This window comes from Ursus americanus, chromosome 28 (genome assembly GCF_024610735.1).
Source record: "Ursus americanus isolate L20-20 chromosome 28, mUrsAme1.1.p, whole genome shotgun sequence".
In the NCBI taxonomy this organism is placed as follows: Eukaryota; Metazoa; Chordata; class Mammalia; order Carnivora; family Ursidae; genus Ursus; species Ursus americanus.
The window spans coordinates 32,053,294-32,066,045 of record NC_142154.1 but is presented as its reverse complement, the minus strand read 5'-3'; the positions used below and the strand labels follow the sequence as shown (position 1 = coordinate 32,066,045).

Below are 12,752 nucleotides of genomic sequence, written 5' to 3'. Positions count from 1 at the left end.
GGGAAGAGTGGATAATGAGTATTTCCTTAAAGAGGCCTGATATGTGCAAGATCGCTGTTTCCTAAAGTATACCAGCTTCTTTTCTAAAGTATTTTGTCTGTACATATATGAATATTAATGACCAAACCCTAAACCAACCATCGTGTAGGACTTTATGGCTTACAGAGTCTTTTGGTACCCAGGAAGTGGGCCTTACAATCGCATTCTTGAGAATGAAGCACCATGGGGCAGAGAGAAGAGTTTGAGCTTTGGAATCAGCCCAACCTGGGGTCAAATCCTGGCTTTGAGCCTCATTCTGTAAAATTAAAACTGCATTTTAGAAGCTGAGGGCCCATAGCCTCCTGGAGTCTTGGATGTGTTAGATTATGGTTTTTTTAGTTTAGCATTTTCATTTGGATGACAACCTAGAAATATTGGCCAATCCAAATGACAGTTTATTAATTGAGTACTTTCATTTTGGTGAGAAGAGATTTTTACATTTTTGAATCCTAAAAGGATGCGGAGATTGAAATACCATGCAGGGTCCCCATCTCCAAAGACCCTGTCCTGTAGAGGTCAGAGCCGTGTCCACCTTCAGCCGTCATGCTCGGGTTCTGTCTCTGTGACCCAGCTCACACTAGCTCATTAGCAGCAAGTAAATGGTAGTGAATTGTTTTCATTAAGCAGTATTTAAAATGTTTCAGCCTTATAGATTGGCCCTTCAACATCATGGGTTGATGGCTTAAAACAAGTTTATTTTTCAAAAGAAAAAATAACTAAATTATGGTCCATTGTGCTCAAATTCAAAAGAATCTAGAAAATAAATGTAATGTCAGAGTCTTCATTAATTACACCCAATAGTCACACCCGGCAATGTCTACTTAATTTTACTAACCATCATGTTAAATTAATATTGTGAATTTGACTTTTTTTGGTTTTCAGTTTTATACTTACTCTATTTGTAAATCAGCATAAAAAATTTAGACCTGGTTTTGTTTCACAACTTGGGGTACAGGACACATAAAAGCAGAAATTATAATGGACTATAGTAAAGTGTGCCCCAAAAGCTGTAGGTGCCTAAAGGACAGAGCCATGGTCCCTGCCTGGGGAGTTCGGGCAGTCTGCAAAGAGGGTGTACCATTCAGTAGGCCTTGAAGAATGAGCAGGAGTTTATCAGGTGAAGTAAGGTTGGGGTGAAGCAGGGCTTTTGAGATCAGTGACGTGGGTTGTATGAGGCTCAGAGTAGTTTAAAGGCTTGGTATGGTTGAGTGAGTAGTTAAGAATAGGGAAGTGCGGGCCAGAGGCTGCAGGGACCAAAAAGTGAAGGGCAGTGTCAGCCAGGCTGGCCAACTAGATTGAGTCCTGGAAGCAGAAGGGACCTCAGGGAGATCAGTGAACATGGGACTTGGATGATGTGATTTTTAAGAATGTAATTCTGGAAATAAATAGTGTGAGAAGGAATGTTGGATGGACAGAGACTGGGTAAGAGCAAATGGGAATGAGGCCATGAGCCAACTATGGGCTGTGAGGTTAGAGACAAAGGGACAGAATGCAGAGAGTTCTGTGGTAAAACTGTCAGAATTGTGTGCCTAGTTGGAGGAAAGGAGTATGGGATGGGACCACATCTGCATGAACCAGAAGATAGAGCGGGTAGTCAGGTTCTGGTTACATGACACATTGAGTATGGAGAGCCCATGCATCATCTGGGTGGATGCGTCCAGTTGGTTACTAGGAATGTAAATCTAGAGCTTGGGAGTCTCTTAATAAGGGAGACATCAACATGAAGATTAATTGCTGACGCTACAGTATTTCTCTGTAAGAAATTTTGGGTAAGATTGGAAGGCCAATAATGGAACCTTAACACTTGAGGAGCAGATAGAAGAGGAGAAGCCAGCAGATAGAAGGGTTATATAGACAGAAGAGGAGAAGACAGCTAGAAGTTGAGGAGGAAAACCAGGATCGTATGGTGTCCTGGAGTCAAGGAGAGAGGAAGTTTCAACCAGCAGGAGATGGTCAGAGGAGCAAATACTGAGGGCATGACTTTGAAGAGACAGGAGAACTGTCATTCAGATTGTCAGCCTCTTGTCGTTAAGGGACATGGAAGGAAAATTTAAGCATCAGAGACCAGCCAAGTGGCTGAACAGCCATGCCATGTGCTGCTGTCGAGAGAGAGGAAGGGTTTGACATTTAACAAAGCAAATGGGCTAGGAAACTGAGCAGTTGGTACATTTGTCATTCATTCATCCATGTGCTCATTCATCCACCCATCAAATATTTCCTGAGGGCCTGCCAGGGGACAGACTCTGTATGAGGTGCTGTTCGCGTAGATGGAACACAGAGATGAAGAAGACAAAATCCCTGCCTTGGGGAGTTCAAAGTGTTGTTGGGGGAGATGTGTATGTATATAGATAATTATAGTGTCAGGTGGTGCGTGCTAGGGAGAGATGTGTGTGATGGCCCCGGAGCAGGGAGAGAGACCCCTGGATGCGGGTCTTTGGACCTTGGACCTGGTTGGAGCTGAGTAGGAGTTCACAGGCAGAGCAGAAGGGGAGAAGGGAGAGAATATTTGAGCTGAGAGCACAGCAGGGTGAAGGCAGGAGAGGAGAAAGGGCACATCCTGCTTCGTGGATGGTGTGAACTTTAGGGGGGGTGTCGGGGGAGCAGTGGTAGAGTTCAAGCCAGAAAGGAAGGGTGAGCACAGATGATGGAAGGCTTGGGACGCCACAGTGAAGAGCAAGTTTGGATCTCATCTTCTGGAGAGTGAGAATTCCAGAGACATTGGTAAGCAAAAGAGTAACACAGTAGGGCTAGATTTCGAGAAAATAGTTTTGGTGGCACGGGGAGGCTGAGCGGGCAGGGGAAAGCCGGAGGCAGGGAGTCCGGGTAGTATCCAATCTCAGGCCATTTGCACTGTCACTCATTCAGCGAAGTATTTATAGAATGCCTACTGTGTGCTCTACCCTGTGCTGGATGGTGATGTCTTCCAGGAAAATCCTTTTGAATCGCCTGTCTTGCAGGAGCCTGCTTTATCTTAACCCAGATGCAGATGGCCAACGCACCACCAGGCAGAATTCTCTGCTGGAGAATTGCTGATCCCCCAAGTCAACCTCTGGGTCCGGAAGCCGGCACTCTTTACTGTGCGCATTACTCATTATTTTGACTGTCCCAGTTGGCTTGGGTTGCAGATAGGCGATTGCTGTTGAGCGCAGGAGGCCAAACGGACCAGCCACCAAACAAAAGAACACACACACACACATGCACTGCACCCAGACATCTGCTTCTGTTTCCCGAGTAACTGCGCAGCAACGCAGGGCGGACTCGGTACCCGGGCACATGCTCTGCGTTCTATTCTAGTTATAAGTTGAGCACAGTTTCCATGTGGCTGGTGATGAAAGAGTCAGGTCAATTTCATAACGGGGATTGTTTCCGATTATGCAGATCACATCCAAATATTTACCTCATTCCATCATTTTGGCCGGGCCCTGCCTTTGAATAGCGTGGAAAAGCATCCAGGCCTCTTTTGCCCTGCCTTTAGGAAAGGAGATTTTCTGTGCCTAGAGCCTGCTCTTTGCTGGCAGTGGGGAACCCGGGGCACAACCTGTGGGCTTGCCTCCTTGTGTTGTGGTCCTCAAAGTGAATCAATACGTGGCAAGGAATGTCGGAGCTCTTCCAGGCAAAGTCAGAGCCTGTTAGCACTGGAAGGGACCCTGGCCCTCATCAAGCCCAACCGGCTCATTTTACTGATATGGAAACTGAGGTCCAGAGCCGCAGACTGACTTGCCCCAAATCACAGAGTGAGCTAACAGCAGACTTGGGACTAGATCACAGGGACCCGTCCAGGGTTTCCCACGAGTCTTCCCTTCTCCTCTTTCATCTTTCCGTACTTCCCGCTGCTGCTCTGCTTCTGTTGTTAAAAGTACATTTCAGATGGAGTCCGCTTCATTCACGTGTGAGCCCCACACTGGGCAGGTGCCATTCCGTGAGTGTTTTCCTGTCTCATACGATAAACTCCAAGCTGGCCTCAGCTTGAATGGCTGAAGTGGAAGGGGTGGGCCAAAAAGCAGGGAATTTGAGGGTAATAAAACAATGTGGCTAGAGCATATGGGGCTAAGCACGTAGCAGTGTAGGTAGAGGTCCCAGGCCTAGGGGGTAAGTTGAGTGCTTTCCTGTTTGAGTCTCACCTGGAGGCATCCAGTGGCCAGTGATTCTCCAACCAGAGGATGCATTCAGATCACCAGGGGAGCTTATTTAAAATTCATATTCCTTCCCCCCACCTCTCCCCGCCAGAGGTTCTTATTTACCAGGTGTGGAGTAGGAGCCAGGACTCTGCATTCTCAGTAGATGTGAGGTTGGTTGTGCGGTAGGTACCCTGTGGGTCACACGTGGGGCAAGAACACAGACCAGGAGTAGGAGGAAAAGGGTATGTCTGTGTTCTCCAGTGTTTGGGCCAGAGTGTATATACTCAATATTGCATAAGCAGGTGAATGTGGAAGGGTTTGATGTGTCTGAGATCGTTTGCTGCAAGGATTCACCAACTATAAGGACACTGTATTGAGAGAGAGCCTTAGGGCTGGGCACACAGAGCTGGAATTTGCAGGGCGACCAAACTCACACGTGCTTAGCTTTTGAGTGACTGCATGACAATGGTTTTTCCTCTCTATGGCTCTGGCTTTTGCTAGGGCTTAGTATTACTCTTTCCACCTATCTCTGCCTCTCCTTTGGCCTCCACTTACTCCTCCTTTGTGATGGCTTTGTGCAAACGCCTCCTTTTAACTGTTCCTGAAATGCATTTGTAGAACTCATTCCGATGAAAATTACCGTGTGGGGAATTTGGTTACAAGGATCAAGGCTGAACACGTTTTGCTCCAGTCTCCATATATGGGGGGGTTCTTACACTGATTTTTGCAGCTGTTGACATTGATATTATGCTCAGACATAAGGCTAGGGGGCCTTTACAGTGTGTTGTCGGAGTCAAGATAAGTGATGAAGATGTAAGGTTGAATTTGAGAACACCGTTGTGGTGGTCCTTCATTTAGATCTGGTTCGAGTTTGGAGCTTCTTTATCAAAGTGCACCGTCCTCCCCGTGCTCCTGCCCAGGGTCCCAGGTTAACAGATGCCCCGCTGAGCTGCCGGCTATATGTTCCTGCTCCCGTGTGCTCTCAGCTGTCCAAAACTGTGCTCTCTGGGCTCAAACTCCAAGGTGTATTTTTGTAATTTTTGCATTAGGGTGTTGACTTGGTTATGTGGCTAAAACCAAACCTACTTTTTCCAGCCTCTTCTAGAATGAGACTTTAGAATTTCAGACTTTGCATGTGACTTGTTTTCTATGAAGAACAGATGGTGGGTTTAATTTCACAGTAAGAAAATTAGAAACCAGTGAAATCTTACATGATTTCACATTAGTACTGAAACCAAATACATTCAGAGCTGTTCCTAGTTACAGATATACTGGTGACGATGAGGAATTCCCAGGGCTTTCTCTGACAAGGACTGCCCCCAACTCTTGGTTTACTACTCGGTGCCTCCCTCCTCCCATAATCTGTTCTGAATCTTTTTTCATTTAATCTATTTATTTTTATTTATTGAGCCAGCAGTATTGTAACCATCACTGGACTTTTTTTTTTTTTTTTTTAATTGCAAGAAAACCTACCCTGGGTCCAGCTTCAGTAACACGTTGTATGTTTTCATTTTTCCACATCCCCTTCCAGGCTTTGTTTAGTATATGCCTACAGAATCTTTACATTATTGTAATCATGGTCTAGTTACAAGTTTGTATCTGGCAGTTTCCACTTACTGTTCTATTACAAGACTATTTCCATATTGCTCTGGATTGCTCATGGTTTTGATATTTCACGGAGTTTATCAAGCCCTGGTTTGTTCGACCATCCTTCTATTTTGGTCATATGTGTTCATCCCGCTTAAAAACATCACAATGAAGGAAGACGGCCCCAAATGCTCGGATTATTTCTTCTACTCTTTTTGGAGCTCACACGCTGTCCCTGTAAACCTCCTATTCTGTCAGCCCATCCTGTTTTAGGGAGACCTCAGTTCTCTGGTTACACTGACTGTGGTCATCTGTTGTCTCCATGAATCCCAGAGCCCTGGACTCCCCTCAGCCCGAGGCTTTTGCCAAGTCTGGACCACTCTGGTCATCCAAACCGCTGCTTTCTCTCCCCCAAATCCTGTGCCAAAGGCAGACCCAGTTTACTTCATATTACCTTGGTTACCACACTTGACATTATAATGTTTATAATCGTTTGGCTATCATTTAGGCTTCTTCGCTGCAAGCGACAGAATTTACTGGAACCAGCCTGGGAAGCAGGTGGGCATTGAGACATGCCAGAAAACAAAAGAAATGGTCTCAGAGCATAAGCAGTGGGGTCAGGATGAAGGACTGCAAGCCATTTGTGGTCTCTTGGCCCTTTTACTGGATATTCAAATTTCAGGGAGGGAGCATTCGATTGGCTCACATTGCTTACCTTGGCTTCCGCTGGCAGGGCGCCTGAATGCATTCCCACCACACTTCATCCAGCGTGGAGGGGTGATTTCCTAAAGGACCCAGAGAAAGGGGAGTGACTGCCAGGCTGCCCTACACACACGTCTTACTGTTGATATACATTTACACAAAAATCCCTGCCTAACATTAACTTCCGTACGATTGATCCCAAAGTTTTGTTAGTACAGTGTCCGGCTCCAAACCCAAAGTCTTCGGGGGATTTCAGTTCTCCCTCTGGTTCAGCTACCACCTCTTCTCATGCGTGGCCCAAGCTGAGTTAAATAGGAATGTAACCACCCCGATGCTCTCACTTCCCTGAATGCCTTCCCTGGTTTCCTGCTCCCTGGCTCATGCCCCAGTATTGACTAGTTAGAGAGGCACCATAATATCAAATAGTCACTTTTAGATGACGAAGGGGATATGAACAGGTCTGGAGGATTTTATCCAAAACGCACCTTTCTTCTTTGACCCCTGCCTCCTTCCGGGCAGGACGTGTCATAATGTCTGGGGAAGGGGCATGGCATGCCATATGTACTCTGAGAAGCTTCTCTTTTAATTCTTTATCTCACCCCTGCAGCCACCCTGCCCACCCTTCAGAACCTCCAGTGGAACTGGAGCACGGGTTAGGTTCGAGGATTGGATCAGCTTACACATTATAAAACTTTCGACTGGTGATGTAAATGCTTCCAGGGAAGGGATGAATGGAGGGCTACCAAGCCCCCGCTGGGTGACTGGGAGTATGCTAGATGATTTATTTACTGCATTTCATCTACCAAACAGCGTTGTCAGATTTGCACTATTTTGTCTCCTGTATGTATTTTCAAAGCCCGTGTTTCATCCATGAGGACGCTCTGTACCTCAACGACCACATCTGCAAAATGGAAACAAAAATCCTTGAAATGAATCTCGTCAGTTTCAGATCGGAGCTTGTGTTAAAGCGGTTCAGGCAGATAAAGCATATTTCCTCTTCCTGATCACCTCTTCTTTCTATAAGCCTCCAGTGTATCTGTCCCTTCTTTCACTGGCAGATCTTCTCTCTTTCATACAAGGCTGAGGCCATCCAATACGGACTGCACCAGCCACTCCTTTCCTTACAGCACAATATGGCTGTCTGTCTGGAAGATCAAATGTCAGCAGTTGTTTATATTTCAGCCTAATGCTTAGAGAGAGATCTGTAAATAGATTTATTCTTCTCTACTTTTTGGTATTTTTTTCACCAATTAATATGTCATGGAGAGCTGTCATTTTAACACGTATGAATCTACCTCATTCTAACAGATAACTTGTATTTCATTGTTTGGAGGGATCAGATTCCATTTAACCAGGTTCCTCTACATGGATATTTAGGTGGTTTCTAGATTTTGTTGTTGTTGTTGTTTTGCTCTTTACAACAAATGATGCAATTAAAGTCATTTGATGTACAACTTTACGCACCGGTTTTAAGTATATCTATAGGTTGAACTATTAGAAGCAGAGCCGCTGGGCTAAAGGGAATGTGCATTTAAAATTGTGACAGGTATTGCAAAGTGCCCTCCAAAGAAGTTGCCCCGATTTAGACTCCCACCAGCCGTGAACGTTCTTGCCGCATCAGTATTGTCAAACTTTATATTCTTTGCCAATCTGGCGGGCATGAAATGGAATTCTGTTGTTTTGTTTTGCATTTGTTTGATTATAGGTGATGTTCAACAGTTCTCATATGTTGCATTTATTTCCCTGTTGTACTGGTCAGCCCGAGCTGCTATGACAAAATACCACTGACCAGGGGGCTTAAACACCAGGCATTTCTTTGTCACAGTTCTGGGGCTGAGAAATCCAGGATCAAGATTTGGTTGCCCCTGAAGGCTCTCTTTCAGGCTCGCAGACACTGGCTTCTCACTAATGTCCATGTTCTCTCACATGGAGAGAAAGAGAGATTCCTGATCCTTCTTCCTCATCTCATAAGAACGTGAATCCTGTCATGGGGTCTTACCCACATGACATCACCTAAATTCAAGGAACTCCTGAGGCCCCACCCCCAAATACCATCACATTGGGGGGCAGGGCTTCACCATTGGAATTTTGAGAGGGACACAAACATTTAATCCCTGAGGACTGTAAACCACCCGTTTATGCCCTTTGTCCCTATTTCCATTGGGTTGTTCATGTTTTTCTGTTTGGTTAGAAATCTTTTTAAGTAAGGAAATATAGCAGTTTGGGGTTTGAGAAGTGCCTCAGGTTTTCTGCTTCAGTTTTTTTTTTTTTTTTAGATTTTATTTATTTATTTGACAGAGAGAGAGCAAGAGAGAGTACCAGCAGGGGGAGGGGTAAAGGGAGAGGGAGAAGCAGGCTGCCCGCTGAGCCCGGAGCCTAATGGAGGGCTCAATCCCAGGACCCAGAGATCATGACCTGAGCTGAAGGCAGACGCCGAACCGACTAAGCCACCCAGGCATCCCTTTCTGCTTCAGTCTTAACATGACATGTGTGTCCTGGGGAAGGAGCAATGTGCTGGCAGGTTATAAGGCTTTAAGGTTCTATTCTTTCTTTGTTTTTTTCTTTTTCTATTCTATTCTTTCTTTGGTTTTGTCCAATCATGATTTAGTCCTTGGTTTTGATGCTTGTCACTAACAGGTCGTGTTAGTTAGTCATGATTTGGGGAATATTATATCTCAGGACACTTGAAAGTTTTCCCATCGTGCCTCCCAGAAAACTCCTAGACTGTCAGAAAACAAGGAGGGAGGTGGTCACCAGGAGGGCTGGGGAGGAGCGGGCCTAGGATGGGGGTCTGATGCAGCTGGAGGCCCACATCCAGGCCCCCTTCACTTTATTTTTTCTTTTTTTTTTTCCCTTTCTTTCTCTTTCTTTGCATTTCCCCTCCCTTCCTTCCTTTTTCCCCCCTTGTCTCTTTTTTTCTTTGTTTCTGGCTGCGTACTATAAAAATACAATTTTGAAGCATGTGGTTGGATTCCTACCATGGGGATTGAGATGGAATTTCAAGTCACTCACCATAATTCAACTATAAATTAGAGAATTCTTATGAATAGAATAGGATGGAATGTGGTTTCATGTTTTCTTCCCCCAGGGACCCTGCCCAATTTGGCAATGGGAAGCTCAATTAAGGGTGGGATTAGTTCTAGGAAGTGGAGTTTCAGTGTAGCGGCATATCTCATGCAAATGTTAGCGACAGTGCCTTCCTTCTCTATATTCATGAGAAATCAGGAGGTCCTGGATACCTGGAATTCCCGGATGTGCCAGACACGTACTTCTGCCCTTGTTTGTTTATCCCAGTGATCCTTCTAGAACTATCAAAGGGGATTTATTTTGACTCATTTTACCCTTCGATTTTCCACCAAAAGCAGTCAGGGAGGCAACATGCTGCAAGGGAAAAGAAAAAAGAACCGGGGAGTTGGAGTGAGCAGGCTTCAGCGTCGGTGCTGCCTGTGCCCCTTACCAGCCTGCGTCTGGGCAAGTCACGCAGCCTCTGGAGGTCCCAGTTCTTTCCCGGAGAAGGGACAAAATGACCCCAACCCCTCAGGGTGGCTGAGGTGCCCTGTAAATTGTGCCGCGGAGCTAATGTTGCCTACGCCAGACAGCCAGTCCCTACGTGAGGCGTTCGCACAGTGCCAGACCCAGAGAAGGTGCTCAGCAAATGCTGGCCCACTTTCCTTCCTTGTCCCGAAAGTACCAAGCACTGCGTTAGTGTCCTTGGGCTGTTGTAACAAATTACCACGAACTCGATGGCTTAAAACAACAGAAATTTCTTCCTCACAGTTCAGTAGGCCAGAAGTTCAGTATCAAAGTGTTCCTAGGGCCATACTCCTTCCAGTTACTGGAGGGACATCCTTCTGCCTTCTCCTAGCTCGTGGTGGCTGTTAATCTCTCCAGTCGGCCTTGGAGGTCACACAGCCTTCTTCTCCTCTGTTTTCTCTTCTGTGTCTTATAAGGACACTGGTCATTGGATTTAGGGCCTGTCTGGAAAATCCAGGATGTTCTCATCTCAAGATCCTTAACTTAATTACACAGAGAATGACCCCTTTTTCCAAATGAGGTCATATTCACAAGTTCTGTGGATTACGGTATGGGACATATCTCTTAGGGAGGGCCACCATTCAACTCACCATACACGCTTCAGTGATTACTTTCCATATCAAGACTGTGGCCCTGATGAAGCGCATTTTTTCACAACCACCTCAGTGAATCCATGATCAGTTTGATTTTTAAAAATCAGGACATGTAAGAGAGGAGAAGAAAGAACAAAAGCTTGTTGTTTTTTTTTTTTTGTTTTGTTTGTATTTATAAGCAGGCAAGAAGCCTTCTTTCCTGGGTCCCTGACTTAGTAGCGATGCGTTGAACGTGTTCGCTATTCACACAGCCATCCACCCTGCTGCTGCTCACATCCTGGTGGTAAGGAATCGTAGCCCTCCTGTCACAGAACCTTCTGTCTTGCCCTCGCTCTGACCCCATCTCCTGCTGGCTCCAGCTCATGGTACCTCTAGCCTTTTGCCTTGGCTCTCTGAACATGGCTCCCAAAGGCCGGCTGTCTGATGTCCAGCTCTGGGCTTAACCCTCTGGTTAGGTGCTTATTTCCTCCCTGGGTTCCCTCAGCTCTGTCTCATCCTGCCTTGGTTGCTAGAACCTTCAGGAACTCAACTTCAGCTACAGAGGTCATCCACAGACGACTCTGCATTGGAACGTAGTCAAAGGAAAATGGCCTCAATTAAACAATGGCTTCAGGGTGACTGACTGCCTGGGGGCAAGGACTCTAACCAAGGCCTGAGCCCTCACTTTTAGTTAAGACTACAGTGCCAGCTACAGCAGGGACCAATGCTTCCTGAGCACATCAAGTGGGTTTCCTCATCAAGTCCTTACATCCCTCCTCTGAGGTAATCTTAGCTCCGCCTCTCATTTCCATGTGGTGTGAAGGGGCTCTGCCTTCTTGGATTTGTTCCACACAAAGGGGAGGATGGTCCTGGACCTTCTCACAGCTCAGTGGTACTGTGGGGACAGAGGACTTTGAGCTTTGAACTTTGGGCCAAAAAATGCTGTCAAAAACCAAGATCTAAAAAAAAAAAGAAGACCAAGTTAATCATGGCCTTTTGTACTTCAGATGGAAGCATGAGGTTCACTGAAAAACTCATGTTCTAAGGAAAGTTACAGTGTTGGTCAGTGCCCCACAGGTAAGGAGGACATTCTAGTCGAAGGATCCAGAAACACAAGGGCAGACTGCTAGGGGAGAGCAGGGAGTGCTGGAGCTGTGGGACTGGGAGTTGGGTGCATTTGACTCCAAACCTGGCTGCAGCAGCATGACTGGGGCAGGTCACACGTCTCTGAGCCTCAGTTGGCAAACCTCCCCTCTGAGAGGTGAGAATGGTAGCCATCAAGGCCACGGTGAAGCCTGGAGATTACATGTGTTACCTGGTACTAATGCACACCGGCCTATTACAGCTATTATGACTCCTCCTCTGAGGCCTTCTTAATCCCTTTCCCCTCCCCACCCACCCAGCCCAGGCAGCCAGTCCCCCCAGGAGGCTCCCCAATCTTGTGCTAGCTGCATAGTGCTCTTCCGTTGGGGCCAGGCCATTTGTGTGGATCTGGGGTGCTTTTCTCCTGGTCCTCAGGGCCTACCTCTGCGCAGGGTCTATAGCTGGTGCTCAGGGCATGTCTGCATAATGAAGGAACACTGTGTCCCCACACTGAGCGCCATGTCTGGCATAGTCATTCTCTGTGAAATGACCGGTTAAAGGAATAGGAATGCACAATCACCCTCGAGGTAGAACTTTAAAACTTTCTGACATTTCTCACTTCTTCTGATTTACCAGGGAAGCAGGAAAATCATCATTATGGTTACTTAACAAATATTTAGTGCCAGGCTCCCTGTTCTGCACACGCATGACCTGACTTAAAGTCCTTATGCCCCGTGAGGTAGGTACCATCCTTCTTTAGAACACAGTAGGGCTCAGAGAGATTCAGAAACTTCCTACTCACACTGCTAGAAGTGGTGGCAGGGAGGTGACGTGAGGACAGGGCCTCTAAACTGCGGCGTGCCATGCGGCCTCCCCAGCAGCTTAAGGGAAGTCCAGTCCCTCTGGCCTGCATCCTGAGGACCTAAGTTGGAGGTTAAGGGGGACTTCTGAGGGGTAAGCCTCAGTAAGAGCTGAGGGCGCCACACTGAGCTCTCCAAGGCCGTGGCGTGGAAGCAAGGACCCTGTGAGCCTTAGGCACTTTGATCTTTGTGTGGCCCTTCCCCTGTTAAAAAAGTTCAAGTTCTATTTTATGAGTGCTTTGGTATAAAGACGAATA

The 12,752-nt window shown here is 46.5% G+C and overlaps 1 protein-coding gene across 1 annotated transcript in view; it reads left to right on the top strand.

Moving 5' to 3' along the window:
- Window positions 1-12,752, top strand: part of THSD4 (thrombospondin type 1 domain containing 4) — a 546,279-nt gene that overhangs the window by 67,715 nt on the left and 465,812 nt on the right. The gene's annotated exons all lie outside the window — the stretch shown is intronic.